Below are 23261 nucleotides of genomic sequence, written 5' to 3'. Positions count from 1 at the left end.
AAAATATTAAATCCTAACCTTTATTTGTTTGACATTTTCTGGCATATATTTTTTTCTGCTACTTCTTCACAGTTTAAGCTTAGCTCATTTCAGAGTACAGTAGATTTCACTAAATACATCGTATTTATTTCCATCTCATTTACATGAAAGGCACACGCAGCGTGTCCGCCTTCACGCTCACTTTCAGACAAACTCACTACAAACAAACAAATCCTAATGGCAAATCTTTTTGGAAAGTGCGACAAGTACAGCAAAATGGCAGCGCTAGCAATGTCCTTAGGACCAACAAATAAACGTACATATGAAATCTCGGCTTGATAGCTACTCTCAATGCTCCTTTGCAATGCTGTGTGTTGAAAGAACTGCGTGCAACACTGCCTGGCATGGCGCATTTACATTTTAATGTGCACTAAAAAGACTTTGCAATCTCGTGGAACCGTCAGTCTTGCTCTATTTTTATGCCTTTGACTAGCCTTGTTTAAACTTACCGTACACGATACAGAAAGTCTGTTGCCGTTGGTTAACATTTTAATCTTAATCGTTGCATTTAAGTGCCACTGCATTACTTTAGTTGCTCCAAGTGGTGGGTGGCACAGGCTCAAGCGCAGGCGGGAACTTGGCATTTAGATGAAAACGCCAAATAAGTCACATAAGGCTAACGTGTAAAGCGTAAATGCAAATTCAAGTGCAGAGTGAACAGGACGGAGTACAGTGAAATCTCCCTTGGGTGGACTGATGGTGAGTAGTCAACTTTTGTTCACCCAAAGGAGGTATCCGGTCAAGGGGAGAGAAGTTTATTTTAAAACTTTTTATTCTTTTAACTAATTCAATACTGTTTCTTATTTTAATAAAAAATATTGATATTCTATCCCTCAAACAATAATGAATATGGATGTATTCAAAAGTGAATATTTCATTTATGTGCATAAGTGCAAGTAAAGTAATAACGAAAATAAAAATAAATGTGACGGTCAGTAAACTACATAAAACTAAATATATTAGATTGGCCCTAGCTTCCTTGGCTTTTGCTTTAAGTTTGAAACTCAATTCAAAACCGTTTCGTTTGAGAAATTTTTACTCGATTTTTCCGTAATACTTTTAAAGCCAGTGCTATTATCCTCAATAGTTTCCATGTTATGAAGCCAGTCTTGCCAGCGTGAAATGTTCTTCGACCTCGAATTCAGTTGATGCATATGTATTTAACAAACCTTGGTTATTGGAAACAGTTTTTATGGATTCCGTTTGAACCCTTACCTAGGCTTGTTGTAAGAAATTTATTGCCTCTACAATACATTTATAGTTTTTAATCGAGCCAGTGTCTAAGCTTACCTAGATATGGTCCACTACTCCCACTCCCACCTGACTCAGCAACGCATCAGCACGAATACCGCAGAGGGCACAACACCCCAACAGAACTCATCGTCATAAACACCCAGATTGACCGTGAGCTTAAAACCGCCCCTGGACGGTCTTAGTAGCGCTGAACCTTAAGAAAGCTTTCGACACTGTCAGTCACTCCACGTTGCTAGATGATGTTACAGAGTCGACTCTCCCACCGGAAATGAAGAGGTGGTTCGCGAACCATTTGAGTGGTCGATATTCGTTAGACATCTTTCGGGATCAAAACTCTAAAATGTATTCCACAGAACGGTGCCCTTTCACCTCTGCTTTCTATATATCGAAGTTTCCCCAACCACCAGAGTGAGTCTTACTGGTCTCCTATGCTGAAGATTGTGCGCTAATGGTGTCGAGAAATGAGTTGTATTGCAAAGAGAGCGATTATCTCACTAGCTTTTCTCGCTTTTTCACTGCCAGGAGTCTCCAACTTTTCTCCACTTAATCCACGGGAACTCTTTTTATCAGCTGTACGAAGGAGGTCAAACTACAGCTAAAGTTAAAAAATGATGACACACCGCAATTGCCACTAACGTCCAAAACCGCAGAAAGTCCTCAAATCGCTTGCCGGCAATACTTGGCGGAAGGAAACAGAAGTGTTGCTGGCGAAATTTAAAGTAGTTTCCTGGCCGATTTTGAACTATGCTGCGCCTATCTGATCGTCTGGAACCAGTGATTCCCAGTGGATGAAACTACAGACATGTAAAAATACTGCAATCAGGACAGCTATGAGATGACTCCTACAACACTTAGGCAATGAGGCATGAATGGGCCTAGTTAAGGAGCACAACAACATGCTCAGCAAGAATTTTCTCCCAGGATTCTACGGAAGTTATTACCCCTGTCAATAATTTGTAGAACCTCAGCAACCTCCTAGACATATCAGAAAGCATCTCTTCAACTACACTGACGAGTTCCAGGTCGAAACACATTTACAACTACTGCACCGGACAGTATATGGGCAAACACTTAACGACAGTCAACGAGGGACTCTTACCACATTCCTTAACTCGCGACCTCTGAATACCGTTATCGGAGTCCAACCACCACCTATTGCAGATGATACATTTGCCTCGCGAGGCTCTCGTATCTTTGGCCCGATTGCGTTCTGGATACTGTAGCAGGTTAAACACCTACTTATCAACCTCGATATACCCGTACCCAATATATGTCCAGCATGTGAAGGCACACCACACGACACCAACCACCTATTTATATGTCCTATCAAGCCCACTCACCTAACATCCCTCTCCCTCTAGACCCAACCTGTCGAAACAGCACGTTTGCTGGATCTACCGTTAAATGAGCTAGACGAAGACGTTTGATAACTGTAAACCTTTCTTTTGATAATTTGCTCCAAGGCATACCTTATATTTTAAAGCTAAAGTTTTGTTTAGCAATGCTCTGAAGAAAATACCTGTCACTCAGCATTAACCAGTGATGTAATTATATCAAATATGCTGAATTAATTATTTTTTACCTTAAAAAATTATATTTGTGAGATTTGATTAGTAAAACTTACGTACAGGCTAAACCCCGGACAAACAAATGGCGATTCCAATTGGCTGTTAAAAATTTCACTTTTCTTCTTTACAAACACAAATCACTGGGCAGACCATTTTTCAAATTTGGCCGCCTATGAAGTGCTCACGTGCGCTCAACTGCCCTTTTTCTTGATATTTTACAATATGAACAAAAATCCTTTTGATAAAAGGTTGACGTCCCATCAATAGAGGTTTTTGTGGCAATTTTATGAATGATAAGTGTACGAGTCCGGCCAAGAGAGAGTAATTTGCCTCAAAATTTGTTCTTAAAACTTGGTATAGGAAAAATTGTCCGCCCCAGGGAGATGCCCGCCTAATAGAGGTTCACAAGGAGAGGTTTCACTGTAATTTGTTTAAAAAGAATTTTAAATCGGTTGTCGTATGTATGTGGAAATAAAAAAAATTTATTTTAAAAAATAATTACAAATTTTTTTATACACTGGTGATTAACCTTCTAACTTTTTTTGAATACATTTTTTTATTCGGTTCTATGTATCTGATTTCAAAAACACAACTATACACAGATTCATCTCTTTCACTTCACAGTCCAGAGTGGCGACAAGTTGCGACAGCATACGTCATCATCGTTGAAGTAAAATGCCTTCAAGTGAAGTGTGAGCTCCATATTAAACACGAAAGTAAAGAAATTGTAAAATACTTCTCATAAAGTCTATGGGGCATCTTTTTATATTATTATTTATAAATTTACTTTTATTTTTTGATACATGAGAACAAAGAATTGGTTTCTTTATAACGTTGACAGGATTTGCCAATTAGTAGCAATTTTAGTTTGTTTCCAAAAAAACGCGTTACGTCCTCGTGGTCTCAAAGCAATTACCCGGTGAGCTTTAAAATTAAAGGTGCGTTTAGTTTTTCGAACGACATGCACCGGAGTTTCTGTTTTCTGATAACGGTCGCCCCTCGACAGGCAGTGGCAAGCCTTCGAGTGTATTTCAGCCACGGGAAAAGCTCCTCATAAAAAAATATCTGCCATTCGAAGTCGGCTTAAAACTGTAGGTCCCTCCGTTTGTGGAACAACAACACACGCCTACCACAAATAGATGGAGGAGTTCCGCCGAACACCTAATATTTATTTTTTTATTTACAGCGGAGCTTATAATAACAGCCGCAGGAAATATTTCACAGTTTTGACTATTTATTTATTTTTTATTTAATTTTTATTTTTATTTAAAATGTTTTTTATCTATGTTCGGTAAAAAACCTTTTGGTTTTGTGCTTCATAAATAAGTAGAATGAAAAACTAAATAAGTTCTTAAATATAGTTCAAGCAACAACAAAAACCACATAACATAAAATTTCAAATTTTGTGCACAATTTAAAAAAATGTAAAAAAATTTCTTCAATATTGTAAAATTTTTAGAAAATTTCTGGCAAAGCAGTTTTATAGCTAAGTAAATTTTTGTATGTAATACACTTAGATTCCAAATAATATCAACAAGTCTAGTTCCGTTTTCTGAGAAAAATACTTACATTGCAATTAAGTTGCTTAGAATTATTTACAACCACAGCAGAACAACGCGAATTACGATAACCTACCTGCATTCCATTCCAAGCAGTAATCAAAGATCACAAGTATTGCTAAGACAAAGCCTTGCAAGGGGCTTTATGAAATCATTCACTTTGTTTGGTCAAACTTTCAATATTTCTTTGCAACATTTATAGAAAATAAAGTCGAGACTAGCCTTGTTTTTGTAGTTTTTGATAAAAAGAGCACTCTAAAATCGTAAAATCTGATTCCTCAATACTTCCAGCCCAACAAGCATGTTGCTGATCATTGCAGAATAACAAACCAAAGCACAAAATAAGGCAGAATTCACCTAGGAAAGTGAGCACGTTAAATGTAATCCTGAGAAATAAATAGCAGTACACAAATTTTACCATGGTAATAGGTTTACCGAACTCGCACAGCTCACCTGCATCACCATACATATATCTATGCCTCAAAAACTACAATAGTTGTATGCAGATACTTCACTATTATAATATTGGGACTTTTTGAACACGTGTTGCACATGAACAGATGCCGCACGGCCAACGTTAATATGGTAGTCTCATTCATCAATCAAATCCTTTCGACACAGCAAAAACTATATAGCTATGTAGCTATCAATCATGACTAAGTGAATTTGTTATTGGAATCCCTGGGGCGTATGAGTAACCTGTTGTGCCATGGTTACTGTTGCTAACCAAATTGTTAATGAAGATAGTGAAGCGAAGCTAGCAAAAACAAAGAAAAACACACGTTACTTAATCAGTAGATAATTGGTAGTGAAATTGAGGGTAAAATTTAGCAGCTCATTCTTCTGTTTTTGTAGCTAATAGCTGGCCAAAGTACAATAAGTGCAATTGTAAATGCTGTGTTCAAACCATTTTTATGTCTAAAAAAAGATGCCTGTAGCTTTGCTTTTTTACTAATATAAATAATTGGCTAAACAAATTTGCAGCGAGTTTCTAGGCAGCAATACTGATACTAATTATGTATATATGAGAGATCTATTTTGGTGCAAAGAAATATTGAAGTACGCTTTCTTAAAGCGGTTGCAAGAGAATCCTTTCTTTAATAACTACGGTCAAACGCATAAAATCTGAAATCGTTACATAAAAATAAGCTCTCTTGAATCTAAAAAAGAAAAATGTGAATTTCATAAAGGAAAGTGGGAACTCTTAAATGTATATTATTTTAAGTAACATATGTTCTGACCCCTAAAGTTAAATTTCTGTTCCAACCTTATGAAAATTTGTTGCATTTAGATCTGAAACGAATAAAAATAGAAGGTCAAATTTACATATTTTTTTATAACTTCGGAAAAGTTATTCAATTTTACGTACTTCATTGATTGTCTACGCATTTAAGTACAAAATGTTAAGTTCTTTAACCCCAACAAGATCTTCCGATTAAAAAGAAAAAATGAGGTTCATTACTTGCTAAGAATTTATTCTACATCATCACTCTTTCCTTCTTCTCTGGAGTTTTTATTGACTGTGGGAAGTTGGGTGCAATTCCACCAAGTTTAAGTCTGTTAACAAAAACAGTTAGAAATGGCCACCCAATTTCTAAATTGACTACCTCTTCAAAGCATTTTAAAGTTAGGGACAATTATTCTTTTCAATAAAAAAAAAAAACGAACCAAATCAACATGGGTTTGTCATAGACTGCTGCATAATTACAGTTTTTACAACTATTGCGTCTCAGCATATAAGAGTGGATAGTAGGTGGACACCATTTATAGTGATTTCTCGAAAGCGCTGGATGCAGTGCCACATAATGAATTCTAAATTCACTAAATACCTTTCAGATGTTTTTCAACACTTTCCTGGCAAAAGCTCAGAAGGTGATAACAAATTATATGAGTTTCTCTCAACCCCTTTCCAAATGGATTTTCCGATTGCTAATTTTACTTGACAGAAAATAAAAGGCACATTATGCGAGGCATTTGAACCTAACAAAGCACCGGGATACGATCTAATAATGATAAAGTAGTGGAAGAACTACCTAGTTGCGGTTTTAAATTCTTTACGTACGTAATTATTTAATGTGATGATTCTAACAGAGTATTTTTTTAGTGCAATGGAAAATACCGGACACGATTCTCATATCTAAACCAGGAAAATCCCTGTTTTTGGCGCCTTGAATATACCGATAAATCTGCTTCCTATTTTATCGAAAGCCTTGGGAAAACTTTGGTAATCGACTCATCCCTATAATTATACAGAGAAACCTTATCCCTCCGCATTAGTTTGGATTAAGGAAACATTATTTCATCATCGAGCAAGTCAACTCTTTATATAATTTCGTCAGAAAAGAATTCGAAAATAGAGAATACTTCGTTGCCGTCTTCCAAATATGGCACAAGCAGGGAAATAGTACTTTATGCGCTTTTCGCTGCCAGTCTGCTTTATTAGCAAGCACACACACAGCTACATATACAGGGGACACTATTGTAATGGCCAGAAATAGTTATCCTTCTACTGCTTTTAATCAACTTCAGCAAACCATTCACAGCCTTAGAACTGGGCTGCACAAATGGTATATGAAGTAAAATCAGCCAATGAGCCAAACTCGGCTCAAATAGTGCATCGAACCACGGTTAAGACTTAGGCCTTCATTTCGATCGACGTCTTATTGGCTCCTTGGCTATCAATCAGAGCTTTCGCTGGAAATATGTAAAGCAATACTCAAGCCAATATGAACATATGAAGTGCAACTCTGGGGTTCACTTTCAAAATAAAATATTGACATAATAGAAATATTCCAGTCAAAAAAAGCTATGGATCTGTGCCAACACACCATCGGCTGTCTATTACTATTTATATAATTCATCGTGATGTTGGAGTACTATCGGTACATGAAGAAATTGAAAATACCAGCATTAGATAAACTTTTCACACCAAACAAGAGACCCACGTAGGCTTAAAACTTGGTGAATTTGGTTGTAAAATGAAAAAACTTTATTTATTCTTGTAAATCAATTTCATCCCCTTCAAAATAATCCCCTCTCGATGAAATACACTTATGCCAACGATTTTTCTAATCCCCGGGACATGCCAAATAGTCCATTTCCGGTATAGCCATCAGCACCTTCTTCGATTCAGCTTTTATCTCCTCAATCGACTCGAAACGCGTTCCCCGGAGTGGTCTCTTGAGTTTTGGGAATAGCCAGAAGTCTCACGGAGCCAAATCAAACGAATACGGTGGTTGCGGAACGATATGCGTGGAATTTTTGGCGAAATGGTCACGAAGAACGAGTGCAGTGTGAGACGGTGCATTATCGTGATGCAAAAACCAAGAGTTGTTGGCCCATAATTCTGGTCTTTTTAAACGAATTGCTTCCCGTAAACGACGCATAACGCTCAAATAATATTCCTTATTAACAGTTTGGCCAGGTGGAAGGAATTCATAGTGCACCACACCACGAAAATCGAAAAAAACTGTCATCATGACCTTTATTTTTGAACGACTTTTACGTGCTCTTTTCGGCCTGGCCTCGCCTTTAGCACGATATTCGCTTGATTGGTCGGTTGTTTCAGGGTCGTAAGCATAAATCCAAGTCTCATCTCCCGTAATGATGCATTTGAGCTTGTCCTGATAGTCTGAAAGCATTGTTTCACACACATCAACGCGACGACTTTTTTCCAAGAAATTGAGAGTTTTCGATACGAAACGAGATTTGACTTTTCGTAGGCCCAAATGGTCTTTCAAAATGGTTTTCACAGATCCTTCTGATATTCCGATCATATCAGTGAGGTCTTTAACCGTCAACCGACGATTGTCGAGCACTAACTCCTTCACTTTATTGACGTGTTGGTCATCTATTGACGTCGATGGTCGTCCGGAGCGCTCCAAGTCATCAACACGTTCTCGACCCTCTTTGAAGTCTTTGTACCACTTATAAACATTTTTCTGCGACATGGTCGAATCACCAAATGCCTTCTGCAACATGCTAAGCGTTTCCGCAGCTGAAATTTCATTCCACAAACAAAATTCGATGGCACTTCTCTGCTCAATCAAATCAGACATTTTAAAAATCGAAAAATGCACTCTTGGTCGTTTGGTAAACACAAGCGTAAATATATTACTGATAATGACATTCACATGAAAGTTGGTCCAGATGTTATTAACAGTGCTGCCAACTCGTGAAAAAAATAACTAAAGCGAAATTTTAATCCCGCGAAGTTTGACAAATAAATTCACCTTACTTTTTGCCCACAGTAGTACATTGGCATCTCCGGAGCATGTAAAACTTGCTCCAGTGCTGCCCTGAATGTCCTTTTCACTTACTTTTCGACTTTTCCGTTTTTTTTTCCATCGCGAAAACGATGCATACATTGCACCAAAGGCATTGGAGTGGTAACTTCCTCGAATGTTAGTAGCAAGCCTGGTACATCAAGGGTAAGCAGTTGAAAGGCAAGCTGAAGGGCCTGAAGAAGAAAAATTACAAATGATCAACTTTAAAAAATGGTCATGTTCCTCCATAGCGATCTTTTGAAACTCGCCCAAACTTGAATCACGTATTACTTCTCACCATATTTAGATTCGACGTAAATGTTACTCCTTACCAAACATTATTAAAAACCATGCCGCTCTTTATATGCTTAGACAAAATTTCTATTTGTCCGCCTGTTGTTGCAAGCTTTAACTTTCATGTCTAGGTGTTAAGAGCCTACACAAAACAAATTTTATTAAAATGTGAGCAAGTTTATCTATACAAAGTTCGGTCTGGGCCGAATTTAGACTTCCTTATTTCTTCTTTTTTTTTTTGGTTGACAAAATTCAAAAGTAATCAACAAATTCTCTTTAGCCAACTGTCACTAGCACACTTTTTTCCTTCTTCTTCGCCTAATCGCCTACTGCAGTGCTCAGTAATATTGCACTGTTGATTGTTTTATCTCCTACGACTTGGCATACATTGCATTTTATTTCATGCAATCTCATTTCCTTTGTAACAAATTCCAAAAGCGTTATTAAATTTACTTTACTCGAAAAAAAGAAATGGCAGTCTCTGCAAAGCAATCAGTCGAAGAAATTCGTATGTTGGAAATAAAGATATCACCAACTGCAGCATCGGACTTGATTTTAGGAAGTACCCAATAAACATTTTTGATCGATCTCAAGTTGGGCAGCATTTGGTGACTAGTAATTTTCTCAATTCTCCAAAGTTCGTTCTCAAATGCATCTAAACTTGCCATTTATAGAATTCCCGAACTAAAGGACGGAATTTTAATAGGGAAACACAGCTCCGCAATAGAATCCATTTCTCGCATATTTAGTTTCAGCGTTGCCATTGATACGAAAAAAGTAACAAATTTCGATAGGAAAAATAATTCGTATTTTGACTATTATCCATGTAAAAAATAGTTAATTAATTAATTAAATTAGATATAAATTTTATGCTCTCGCTTACAGCCACTTACACTTCGGCTTCCAAGCGCCATAATATCATAGTCCATTAGTGTTGGAAATTGAATTTTTTAAATATATTGGACTTCAAAGTAGTAGTCCAAAAGTAGCTTTTAATTACTCTAGTGGTAACTTAGTTGTATTAAATAAACTGTTTGAACTGGATTTATATCAGCAATTTGAAAATGGGGATGTGGCTGGCTGTTACGATATTTTTAAATCTGTACTATTTGGCACTTGCGTGGGTCGCATCCCAATGTTAAGTATTAAACCTTACCAATGTTAAGTATTAAACCTTCGACGCAGCCGTGGTTCACTAAAGAACTCAAAGGACAAAGGTACTTGAAGAATAAGTTTTACAAAAAAACCAAAGCAATCTAGTAATGCTCATTTATGTAAAATGTATGTGTGAACAAGCTCACTAAGTTCTTGTACTGAAGTTGTATTTGTAATGTAGAGAGCAATATAAAATTAATGCTAAGTGCTTTGGGTTGCATAAAATATAAGAAAAACTGCTCAAATAAACCCGCATCGGTTCACCATAAAGAAGTCTCAGCTAATCCCATCTCTGATGCTGACCATCTTTTTGCAAAATTTTTTCTACGAATTTTATTTCCTTCAATACTGATTTTGACTTTGTTCATGAAAATGTCCTGTTTAATTTAAATACTTCCACCAACTTCGTGAAATTAAATTTGTCAGACGAGGATGTAGTTGTGTGCCATCCAATAATATCGATGATGGTGGCCTATCTGTTATTTTAATTAAAAATTCTCTTACTTCGATTACTCCTTTAACCCATCTTCGGCCGCTACAAGAATTCGACATAATTTTTCCATTTCCTTTTTAGTCAGTGATTATAGGACCATAATCAAGAAAAATTAAAAAAAAAAAAAAAATTCTGACCATCGGTGTTTTAGATATGGACTGGTCGAAAAATCGACCGCTGGCCAAAAACCGTCAAATATATTAAAAAAAAAATACAAGATTTATAAAAAATTTAGCACACGAAGTCAATTTATTTCATTTTATTTCAAATACAAATATTTTTTTGTTGTTTTATTGATAGAAAAGTCAGCATACAAATTTTTATGATAATCATCAAAACATTTAGCATGTAAATGAATATAGCATTTTTTGCAAGTAAAAATAGTTTGTTTCTTGCAAAATTTACACCGCCGAAATTTGTTTTCAATGCTTCTCATGACGGCGTGTACTCTTTCATTGATCCGAGGAAGGTTCGATGGACCTTCATCTCCATGTTCGTTTTCATACTCGTCCTCGCCCTTATCGTAATTCAATAATTCTGTTGTGACTTTGGAACGAAAATCAATTTGTGACAGTGGTTTTTTCTTTTAAATTTTTGCCATCATACAATGAAGTTTCCATGCATTGACCATTGCGGTACCAAGAGCATTTGTCCATATTGGCCACCACCATTTTTTTCCTCTCATACCTACATATTCTATAATTTGACACAAAAAGTGAAGTAGCGAATTCAGCGAAATCCCCGACGAAGTACCAATCAAATGGCAAAAGAACTGAAAATAGCTGACTGTAGCATCCGCTGCATACTGAAAAATTATCTCAACGTGAAGCCTTGGAGGATCCAAAGCAGCAACAAGTTAGACTTGAGAGAGCGAAGGCGTTGTTTCGCTTGGCGAAAAGCGGTCGATTTCCGAACGATGTGTTTTCTGACGAGAAAATCTTTGAGATTGAGTAATTCGAGTAATTCCCAAAATTCATTCGATCATACGAGCATTTGGTTATCGGTTGGCCACCAGGAGGCAGCATCCGCTACAGATAACGATTTGGGCTGCAGCAACCGCAGATGGGTGCTCTCCAATCGTTTTAATCGAGCCTGGCGTAAAGGTAAAAGCGAAATATAATCGGGAAAGTATTCTGGAGAAAGTGTGGAGTGTCGTACCGCATAGCTAGTTTAGGTATGTGCAATCGTTTGTCACTCTACTTCGGATACGAAAGTTTTCAATATTACTCCAATATCTCACTACATTAGAAACTTACCGCTAAAGAGAATTATATTGGCTGTATATTTTGACTCCACGCTCAACTTCACCACTCGAGTTAGTTCCTCATTTTTCGATCACTATACTCTCAAACTGTTCTACTCGACCTTAGTTCGGTCTAGGTTAGAATATGCCGTATTCGTTTGCAGACAATTCCATGTAGTCTATATCAATTGATTAGAGTCTATTTAGAGAGCTTTTGTGCCCTTCGATCTTGTTGCTTACTAATAAATCTCGTGTGCTTAGAGTCTAGGCGTGTTGTGCTGGTTTTGTCTTTGATATTTGTGCAGGCTCAAAGATTGTCCGTATCTGCTCAATAAAGTTAATTTTATAGCTGATCTGCACGTTAGTAGTCGCAGCATCGCCCAGTAGCTAAAGGTGGACCATAAAATAGTTGTAAATCATTTGAGCAAGAAATTTATGCAAACATAATGAACTTCTTTTTCCCCAAACTAAAATTTAGTTTCAAACTTGATGATCATTTGACTATGAAATTGAGAATTTGGAATTTTTCAAAGGTTTGAGATTTTCTTTTCAAGTGTTTATTGGGTACGAATACTTATTATGCGAATGTGTGCAAGTGACGATGATGATACTTAGAAATTTTGCTAGCGCTTTACCAAATCCTTTTATTCTATTGTATTTTTTTATTCTTCCTATATTTCACTTTGCACATTGCCAACAGCTAACAAATTCATATGAAAAATCACATGAGTATACAGAAAATACTAAGGACAGCGTTGAATAAAATTATGCGCAGGAGCCACAAAATGTTTCGAACCAGTAAAACATTTTATATATAAAAGAGTGCATTAGTTCTGAATTCTTTTGGGACTTATATAAAGTATCAGAAGTAATATTTTTTTTTATTTTTTATTAATCTTCCTCCATTTAGCCAAAAATCAGTATCTCTCCAACAGTATTTTTCTTTTGATATATCGTCTTCTCACGGCACCAAAATCGCTTCAGGCGTTTAGCACCACTTTAAAACGACTTTGTCATAGGGGCCAGACATATGTGAACTTTTCATATTGGCATAAATGTAGAAGTAATCACCCCCGTGCAGTCCACCAACGAATGCAAATTATATGTAAAATAAGGAATACTTTTTGTCGCATAAATTTGTTTGCACTTCTATATTTGCAAAACAAAACAGGGTATTTACGTAGAGTAGATACCTCGGTATATATATCTAAATATAAAGGGTGATTAAATTGTAATAAAATAAGGAAATTTCCAAATGATTGAGCAATCTTTACTATTCTTCTGAAATTATCTTCCAATGCCTTAATCGAAGCTATTTTATCCACAAAGTATTAATACTTAACATACCACCACAAATAAAAGTCCAAACGTGTGATAACATACGATCTTGGTGGCCAATCCTCTGGTCCGAGACGAGAGATAAATTGCTCACCGGAACGACGACGCAAAAAAATCCATTGTTTCCCAAGCTGTATAGCAAGTAGCGCCATGTTGTTGAAACCAAATGTGTGTCGTCTTTGAAAAAATATGATGATTCCTCGAGCCCAAAGGCCGCACCAAACCAATTAATGGAGATAATGGCCGTTCTTGAACAGCTTTGGGTTCGTCTTCAGCCTAAATGCAAAAAGTTTGCTTATTGAAGTAACCATTAAGCCATAAATGGGCCTCATCGCTTAACATCATAAGTTCGACTGAGCGCGCGATGAACACTTTTCACAGAGCGTCGATTTTCATAATAGAGTGGTACGATTTGTAAACGATTGTCAAGCTTTCCACAATAAGGAAATAAATACTGAAAGAATTATGTATTTAGTTTGACAGCAGTCATGTGTGCGTGATCTGTCAAATAATCCTTATTGAAAAAAGTACCTCCAATCTGATAACCCTTTATATCCAAGTACTAGTGCAATTACTCCACCAGCTGCACTTTAGGGTACATCATAAAAAGTCAACTTACTAAATATTTAATGCGACACCCACCTGAATTGTTCTATATTAAGGAAGAAAACACTTGTTTTTTATTTTCTAAATTAGGTTTATATATATATGTAATTAGGGGACATCAGAGTTCGTTTCATAGGTATGGTTCCTTCGGCAAAGTTTTTTGTTTTGATGCCTAGAATATGATTTTCACAGAGCAATGGGCGAACTAAGATTCTCCCTTAAGCAAACAGAAATTATGAAACATTTCAGGAATTATCAAACTTTGAAATATTTATTTATTTTATTTATTTGTTAATTAATTTTTTATATTTTATTTATTGATTTATTGATTAATTAATTAAAAAATTTGTTTATTTATTTAGTATGCCTAGAAATAAATGAGTTCTTACAGACTACAAACAAAAAATTTATAGTTCAGATAGATAATACTTCATACTTTTCTATATAATTCATTCGGTGATAATTTGAGAATTTTGTTTAAAAGTCAAAGAATTTAAAATTTTATAAAATAAAATGAAAATAATTAAATAAGGAGGCTTCAACCGTTCTAACAAGCTGCTCTATAAAGAATAAATCATTACTCCGCAGGTTTCTTTGTGCATATATAGTCACATACGTATACTAACTACATGAATACATATGTATGTATATAGCCACATATATTATATATATATGTACATACATAAGTATATTAACCTAATTATGCATTGAAAAGAGAGAGAGAAAGATTGAAGTTGTGTTAAATAAAAAGAGTACTAATTTACAAATATGTTTAAGAGAACCTAACCTAAGTTTAATAAATATGTGTGTTACCGTTAATTTGCCTTTGTTACTAATATATTTTAAGAAATAAAGAAGTTTTAGTTTTGATAAAGACACTGAAGGGACGTGTTTGAATCAGAAAACGTTATTATGTGCGTTCTAATAAAAAGACAGGGCAGTCAATTACTCCTCTGATGATAAAGCAGAGTGAATACTTCTTCTATTTTATAACTATCTACTTCAAAGTTATTAATGCACATCTTGCAACTTACGAAGGCATCGAATCAACAAAGTAAAGTGAGATGAAGAAACTGTTTTTGAATTCTTTCAAGTCTATTAATATGGCAAAGGTGATGCGGCCTCTACATAAAGAGCGCATATTCCAACTTAGATCGTGCAAGTGAGGTAGATGTGAACTTTAGCGCATATGGATTAGTAAAGGCTGAACCAAAGCGTCGAATAAAGGCAAGTGTAGTGTATGACTCAGAAATAAAAATTCTTAATCAAAAATTACACCCAGATTCGAATCTTCAATCGTAATGAAAATAATTTTTATCACACGAAGCCGCGTCATTATTGAGATCTGATTGAGGCTACACGAACCGGAAATACTAGAAAGGACTTAAAAGTTGTTAAATCGTTTCCATATAAAAGGAATTTCAAAAATTTAAACACTCAGATATATAATTAATAAACATAACGAAGGGTAATGGATCAAGAACACTGCGCGAAGGAACACCAGAAGAGGCAACGAAAGAATGAGAAGAAATTGCAGTTAATAATGTGCAACTACACACTTACGGTAAGAATATAAATAACTATTTCCAAAAAAACAATGCCAATATATAATTTAATAAGAAAATAGTTACGGGTTTAAGAAAAGTGTTAACTCATTGTTTTTAAATATATATACAAATTTAGAATATTTCAAGGTTTCACTATTTTTATTCGTCTTTAACAATTATATTGTATACATACTCATCATTAGCACCTCTACAGGTAAAATCTGCCAAACCGTCGATTCATGAATGCCTACTTTTTCGATCGTCGGGATATCGAAGTTGAAGGTTTTTCAGCAAGCCTTCGCACTCCAGCAGGAGCAATATTCTCTACAGAATGACTAGGTTTCGATCTGCCTATAATTTTTCTATTCACGCCAGAACCAGGTTGTTGAAATTTTTTCACTAACCTTGGAATTGCCAACACATTCGGGCGATTGCTTCCACCAATAATTTCAATAATTTTTACGTGTTGGCTTATCGTGCAAAATTGTGCATCTGTCTACTTGACAAATATGAAAGATGACAGAAAAGCAAAGGTACCATCTAGAAATTATTCCTTGTCTAGGCGTCACTTTACACAAAAAAATAATACAACATACATATTTACACATATTTGAAGAGAAATTGTGTTAACCATTGAACGACTTATTTATATATAGGTTTAGTGGCTTAGTCACTTAATTTTAGTTGATTCCAAACTACTATAATGAAATTTGGGGCCGGCATAGCAAATATTTGTGGACCACCCTAATGTGCATAAGATAACTTACTACTCCAAAAAGCAATTTCACACTATCATTTTGCGCACTATTGCATTTCACTTTATTTCTTTCTCGCATTTCATTATGCTCAATTCGGAGGTGTTTCATTTCTTTTGGTGAGTTTTGAATACTTGAGAAAACTAAGTGATCGACTTCAGTGGCTTGCGAAAAATATAAGTCTCACGTTGCGCAGATATCAAACGCACAAACCATGACGTGGACGTACGAATATATATCTATACCTATATATACATATATACAAATAAAAAAGGGTGAATGAAATTTTTTGGAAGTGTTTCTGTTTTATGCCGCTGTTCTTAATGCGATCATTTTATTTCGAGTTTAAATCATCCTCGTGCATAAATAAATAATAGCATGAAGTGCATTTTTCTTGCATTTTTCTTGATGGGAAAATAACAAATTAGTACTTAAGGATGCTATAGAGCACGACAAGAAAACTGTATAACTTGGTCATAATTATTCAAAAATTAAGAAAGTTGAGCAGTGACCAACATTAGCAACCAACATACTCGTAGATGCATACATTTGGCTGAATGTCAACAATTTTTCCTATGTCCTAACACTTACACTGTTGAAAAATATTAATTTGTGGAAAAAGAAATCCCTTATTTTTTACGCAAATGGGTGAAAACTCTTTTATGGTCGATATTTAGCTTCTGGACGATGCTATGACTACTAACATCTCGATCCACTTCGATTATTTCTGTTATTTGATCGGTATGTTTGACATTTCGCATGTAATTTATCAAACTAATAGTACTGGCAGTTTTGCTAAACACTCAAATCAAATTTTGTTCCATCATCCAAACGTCAGCTTTAGATATAAAAGTGGTATGGGTATAGGTAGAGTATAGATCCATAGAGTGTTACCTTTTAAAAATGATTCTTAAAAAAGAGCAAATATTTCCATAATTTATGGAATACAAATCTATACATGTGACTGCCTTAGCTAGCTTAACGGTAGCGCATCCTGTTAACTCAGTTTTTCGAAACCTTGGTAAGGACCCGTAAGGACGTGAATAGATTGTTCACATAATATCAGTAATTAACGTCACCCCACAAAAAAGTGTAACAAGTTAAAGCCTTGCTAACCAGCGCTTTTCTCCACACAGTGGTGAACATTATAATGTCAACATGGAGCAGCTGTTTAGTGCGAAATTGGAATCTTCTTCAACATAAGTATATATTTCTTATTTTACTTGATATTATTTTAAATTAACATAAAACTTCCTTTTCAGGAAAATAAAACAAAAATTGGTACGGGGGAAAAACAAGTCAAAGTCCATATTTCCTTGGAACTTGGAAATTGCCTTTCCGCTCCCTTTTGCCTCTAAAGTGAACTTTGTCACAGCCTTCAAACTTCGGAAAGGGGACGACTGGCGCATGGGCAAGATATTTTTCAGTAGGAGCCAAAAAAAGTTTAACGCTGTCAGAAACCCTGAAGGCAAAGACATTTCTTGAACATCATATATCTCCATATCATGAATAAGATGCCGACAGTTTCACATCTCAGACGAAATTTTTGCATAGACGCTTTTTCACTTAAAGAAATTCGAGTTCTTTTGACTTGATCCATTCACTGAGCCAGTTTCCGATGCTCTCGTAAGAAGTGAACCGCTCTCCAGTAAGGGCAAACTGCATTGATCGGAACAGATGGTATTCCGAAAGTGCAATGTCTAGTGCGATCTAGGGGACCGATTTAATAACGTGTGGCCTGGTGTTGTCATGCAGCAAAATCAGTTTGTCATGTCTACCATGCCATTCCGCCGCTTTTCTTTGAGACCTCGATTCAAACGCATTAGCTGCAGCCGGTAGCGATCGGCAGAGATTGTCAGTGATGGTTTCAGATGGTTTATGAAATTCAAAATAGACGGTTTAAGAAATTCATAATAGATGAGACTCTTCTGATCCCACCAGATGCACAACAAAACCTTTGAAGCATGAATATTTTTTTTCGCTGTCGATGGTCCTGGTTCATCTGGCAGGCTTCAATGTTTTCGACGCTTAAAGTTATCATAATAGATCCATTTTTTACCTCCAGGGACAATGTAGTGCAAAACACCTTTTCTTTTCTGCCCTTCAAGAAGCATCTCACACGTCACCAAACGTCTCTTGATATCCCTCTTCTTCAATTGATGTGGCACCCAGTCACCTGCTTTCTGGAACATTCTTACCACGTGCAAACGTTTAACGACGGTTGATCTATCAACATTCAACTCTTTAGACAAATCATTAAGGGTTCGGCATGCGTCTCCATCCAATAATTGTTGTGCTTGAGTATCTTCGAATTTTTTCGGTGCCCCTCCGCGATCTTTATCACTCACGTCGAGATTGCCCCGTTTGAAGCGTCGAAACCACTCCTTACAAGTTGTATTTGATGGAGCGTGATTATAGTAAATATTGATGCATATCCGACACATTTCCGCTACACTTTTCTTTAAAAGGTAGTAATGAAGCATGACTTCTCGCAAATGCTGTTTTTTCGGAACGAACGTAGAGGTTTTTGACGTCAGATAAATGAGGACTATTACGCTTCAAACGAATGTCAGCCAGTGCGATCGAGACTTCACATGTACACCTTCAAATCAACAGTATTTTACTAGAGTAAACACAAGAACAGTATCAACAGCGACACTTCTTTTACGAGGGCGGAAACTTATTCCCATACCCAATATTTTTGACATAGAACACCACAATTTTAATAAATAGTAAAAAAAAACAAAAAAAAAAAATATAATAATAAATAGTAAACCTCGATAAATAAGAATGATGCACAGAATTGAGCTGTATGTCTCAATATGATAGCATCTAAGTAAAGAGAGGCATTAAGAACCACCCTGTTTACATAAAAAAATTTAACGAAATTTATTTTTACAGAAATTTTGCAAAAAAGGTAGCAGCCATTTCACAACCCCCCATTCAATCACACCCCTTTCTTTTTCCACAACGCAAATTTTCATTAAAAGTCCGCACATGCATTCATGCATACAGAAATAAATATATAAAAAAAACAACTGACGAAGATTTATGATCTTCTTTAGCCGCATTGAACTTAAAAGGATTAACGGCTTCTTGCTAATTCATTAATTTCTTGCAAACAATTTCCTAGGCATAATGAGTAATTACGTATTCTTGTGTACGTACATTGGCGACACGCTCAACCAGGCCATTTAATATTTTTGTATGTCATATTTAGGCTTACTTACAAAGCTACTAAAACATTTTCACAGTAAGTTGTTGTTTGTTTAGACCTGTCGACGCCAGTGTAGACCCAATATTTCACAACTCAACGCCGCTACTTTCGTACACACTGCAACTTAGCTCTTCGACAAGACATACACACATACATCTATAAAACGCCGTAAGAAAAGGCACATTATACTTTTCATCGTACACCCATACACACATACACACATGCATGCGCAAGCTCGCTGGCTGACATGACTGAGCAGTGCTTAAGCCTTTTCTGACAACACCTAATAGGCAGCTGTGTGTTCACTTCCAATTTTGTGTTGATGTGTGTGCGCGTCCCTAAAAAATTAGGCGTATACGAAAATCTGTCACTCCTTTCCCCTTTCAATATGATAAAATATCGGTTGAGTGGAGTTATTGTTGGTGTGCGGCGACGCCGTTGACTTTTGTCTGCTGATTGTTGGCACTTGGCAGCATCTTGGCCTGTCAAAGCAGCCATCAAAATGGTGGCAGTTTATTTCTGTTCATTAACTTTTGACATTTTCTTAAGTTTTGTGTTAACTTTAGAAAATTGTGGCAGTCTGTTATTTTTCGCCCGCTTTTTGTCCTGCTACCAAAATTGTTTGACAAACGTGATTGCCGCTTTATTTTAGCGAATTCACGCCTAATAATACCCCTGATGGATAAGCGTAATTTTCAAATTAGAGAGAAAACTTCGCAAACAGAAAACAAATGTAAAGAAAATAGTATAAAACAAGAAAATGTGGCTGTTGTGGGAAGAAGTTTTAAATTGTAATCGATAAGAGCAATAAATTTGCGTAGTGTCTGCTACGCTATAAAGCAAACATTTGTTGTTACAGCTGGCAGTGATTAAATTAAGAAGCGCGCATGTAGACAATAGTACGAATTTGCATTAGGACGATTTGGAGAGTCGAACTTTTTCGAATATTGGAAAATAACTGAAAGGAAAATTTAATTTGTTTTGCGTTTTTATTTGGTTTGGTCTGGCTTTTAGCGCACACAAAACAAATTCTTACTCCGTTTCTATTGCACTGAATTTAAAATCTAATTATACGCATCATTTAACTGTGAAATGCGAAATACGTGAGAAGCAGTAGTAAAATCCTGAAATTGAAAGAACCGTAAAAGCTAATAAAATATCTACAATATAAAGATACAAAAACTTTTCGAGACAAAAGGAATAAAAATAAATAATTGAAAATTCGAAGTTATGGATAGCAGCAAAATACGTGAAAAAGTAATGCACATCTTGAATGCATCTTAAAATAGTATTAAATTAGACTTTGACAAATTAGAAAATTTAGTATCACTTTAATTGCATTTAGGTTAAATGAAGCAGGTCGCTGGAAGAAAACACTTATAGTCATACCAATCTATTATGCGACAAACTCAGGACACCTCGGGGAGGACTGATGATACCATCCCAATGGTGACATTGAATAGGAATTTGGCAATGTGCCATTCGGCATGAATGGGACTTGCACTAAAGAGCTTCGACACTACAGTCTATACAGATGGCTTTAAAATAAATTGTGATGTTGGAGGAGGTATAAACTCTTCTAGATTTCAATAAATAAGTAAATAATTGATATGTATACTTCTGTTAGGTGTCTGGCCGAGCTCCTCCCCCTATTTGTGGCGTGCGTCTGGATATTGTTTCACAAAGGGAGGGACTTACAGTTCCAAGCGAAGCTTTTTCATCGCATAAATACACTATTAGGAAAACTTTTTTCTTCATTTTGGTGTTTCATGCACGGAGTTTCGAACTTCGCACTCTCGAATGGAAGTCACACACCAACCCATTCGGCTACGGCAGTCGCCGTCATTGACTTAGAACTGAAAAATCAGAGCCTCTTCCTAATACTTGCAGTGTCTTGCAGGCGGAAGTATTGGTAATAGGGAAAGGTAGTAGGTTACTAAGCGCAGAGTTCCCTTTGAGGGCAATATTGATATTCTTTTGGATAGCCAAGCTGCAATCCAGGCTCTGAATTTGGCCCCAACAACCTCTAAGCTGGTGGAGCAAAGCTAGAATAGCCTTACCACTTTCAGCGTAAATCATAACGTTAGCTTAATCTGTGTCCCGGGACATCATAATATTGAAGGAAATGAAAAAGCAGATGAACTGGCAAGGGTGGGATCTGCCATGAATAAAATTATTGCAGAATCGGTATTCAGAGCACTGGGTGTAATCAATAATGCCATCTCCTGTAAATACCTACAAATCGCGGCTTGTAGAACGAGAGATCTAACAACATGCAAAAGTTAACAAAAAGTTATGGCTCACCTACAACCACTAACAAACGCCAACATTGATGAATATGAGAAGAATAGATGCCTACTGACTCGCGGCTGGGCTAACTAGCTTCTGGCCCATAGAAGAGCGAGCAGCCAAAATGGGTATCCTCTGTGAATGTTCTGTCCTATGGAAGGCGAAGATATTAACCCTTGGTAAGCCGCTTTTCGAAAATTTCGGAGAGCTGGCTGGTTCATATGTAAACAACCAAATAACGTTTCTTAAGGGAACAGACTGTATATAGTCATGACGGAATAACGCGTAGAACTTGCTGGAGCGGGGATGTAACAACAAAATGGTGCGAAAGCGCTTACTAGATTATTGGGCAGTCACCTCATAATTAAAATGCCTCCAAGTTTTAATTAAATAACAAAATTTCTTATTAAATAAGACAGTGTTTTTGTTGTGAGTTTTCTAAGAGCATTCAAAACAATGTAATTTCCTTTGCTTTTGTATTAAATAATTGTCAAATTATCTGCTAAATGCTTTCATCCAAATTTGACAATTTGAACAATTCAAAGCAAAGCTATTCTAAATCAGAAGTGTCAATATTAAACAACCACAAATAGCTATGATACCTAAAATTCATTTTTGCCGCTCTTTCGCCACGTTTTGGTAGGGTTTGCATGGCAACTTATAATGCAAAATAGGCTGATTTTTTTTTTGTTTTGTTATTTCCCTTTCAGTTTCAAACTGTGGGTAGAAAAAAAAACATTGTTCTGCGTCTTCAGTAACGTCATTTGCAAAAAAGGTGCAGTATGACCCACACTTCATGCTTTTATTTGTCTGAATGTAAGCAAATAATAATATAGCATCCATATCCATTTAATATTTAGGTAAGGTGGAAATCCATTTCCCCATGTCGTCTGCCTAACCAACTTCGTACAGTAGAAATCAAGCGATAAGTGCAACGTCCGTTCGGTAAATTGCTCCAGTGACTGCCATTTCTGCCAAAAATTTTCCTTCACTGCTTTACGACTTACTTTTGAGGACTCAACCATCTCTTTCGACAAAATGTCTATTGGCCAAAACCCAGATATTACAAGCGCTGCTTCCTCTGATATAGTTTGGAATGCGCTACAGACTTTTATGCCGCAAAGCCGGTACAAAGATCTCATAGCGTAGACGTATGAGCTTTCATCCAGCACCCAGCACATCAGACCACAAAGGTGCACGTACAGAAGAACACTTCGTACCACGTTTGTGTAAGCAAACTACGTTGCTGTCTGAACCCCTCCAAGTTCTTTTCACAGCTTTTTCCACTGTAAACTCAATATGTGGCGTAAACGTTAGCCTATCATCAAACTTACTGCTCAGATGTTTGAGGGCAGCTTTTGAGACGATTTCATGCCACCCTCACGCACCTTGATACTGCTAATTAACACTGCCTCCTTGCGTCTCTTTTGCATTAACGTGAGACCCACTTCCGCCGATCACGTCTGGATTTGTGAAATTGAAACGTTTGCCACTTCAGTCACCTCCATTATTCATAAATACTCGCCTACGACTACAATAGCTATGTCGTCTACAAAGTCAATGATTTTTGTATATTTACGTATTTACGATCGCAGCATGTCATCGTACATTATATTCCAGTGTGACGGGCGTAGGACAG

Source organism: Anastrepha ludens, chromosome 4 (genome assembly GCF_028408465.1).
Source record: "Anastrepha ludens isolate Willacy chromosome 4, idAnaLude1.1, whole genome shotgun sequence".
Taxonomy (NCBI): Eukaryota; Metazoa; Arthropoda; class Insecta; order Diptera; family Tephritidae; genus Anastrepha; species Anastrepha ludens.
The sequence above is the reverse complement of the archived record's forward strand: the minus strand, read 5'-3'. Positions refer to the sequence as shown.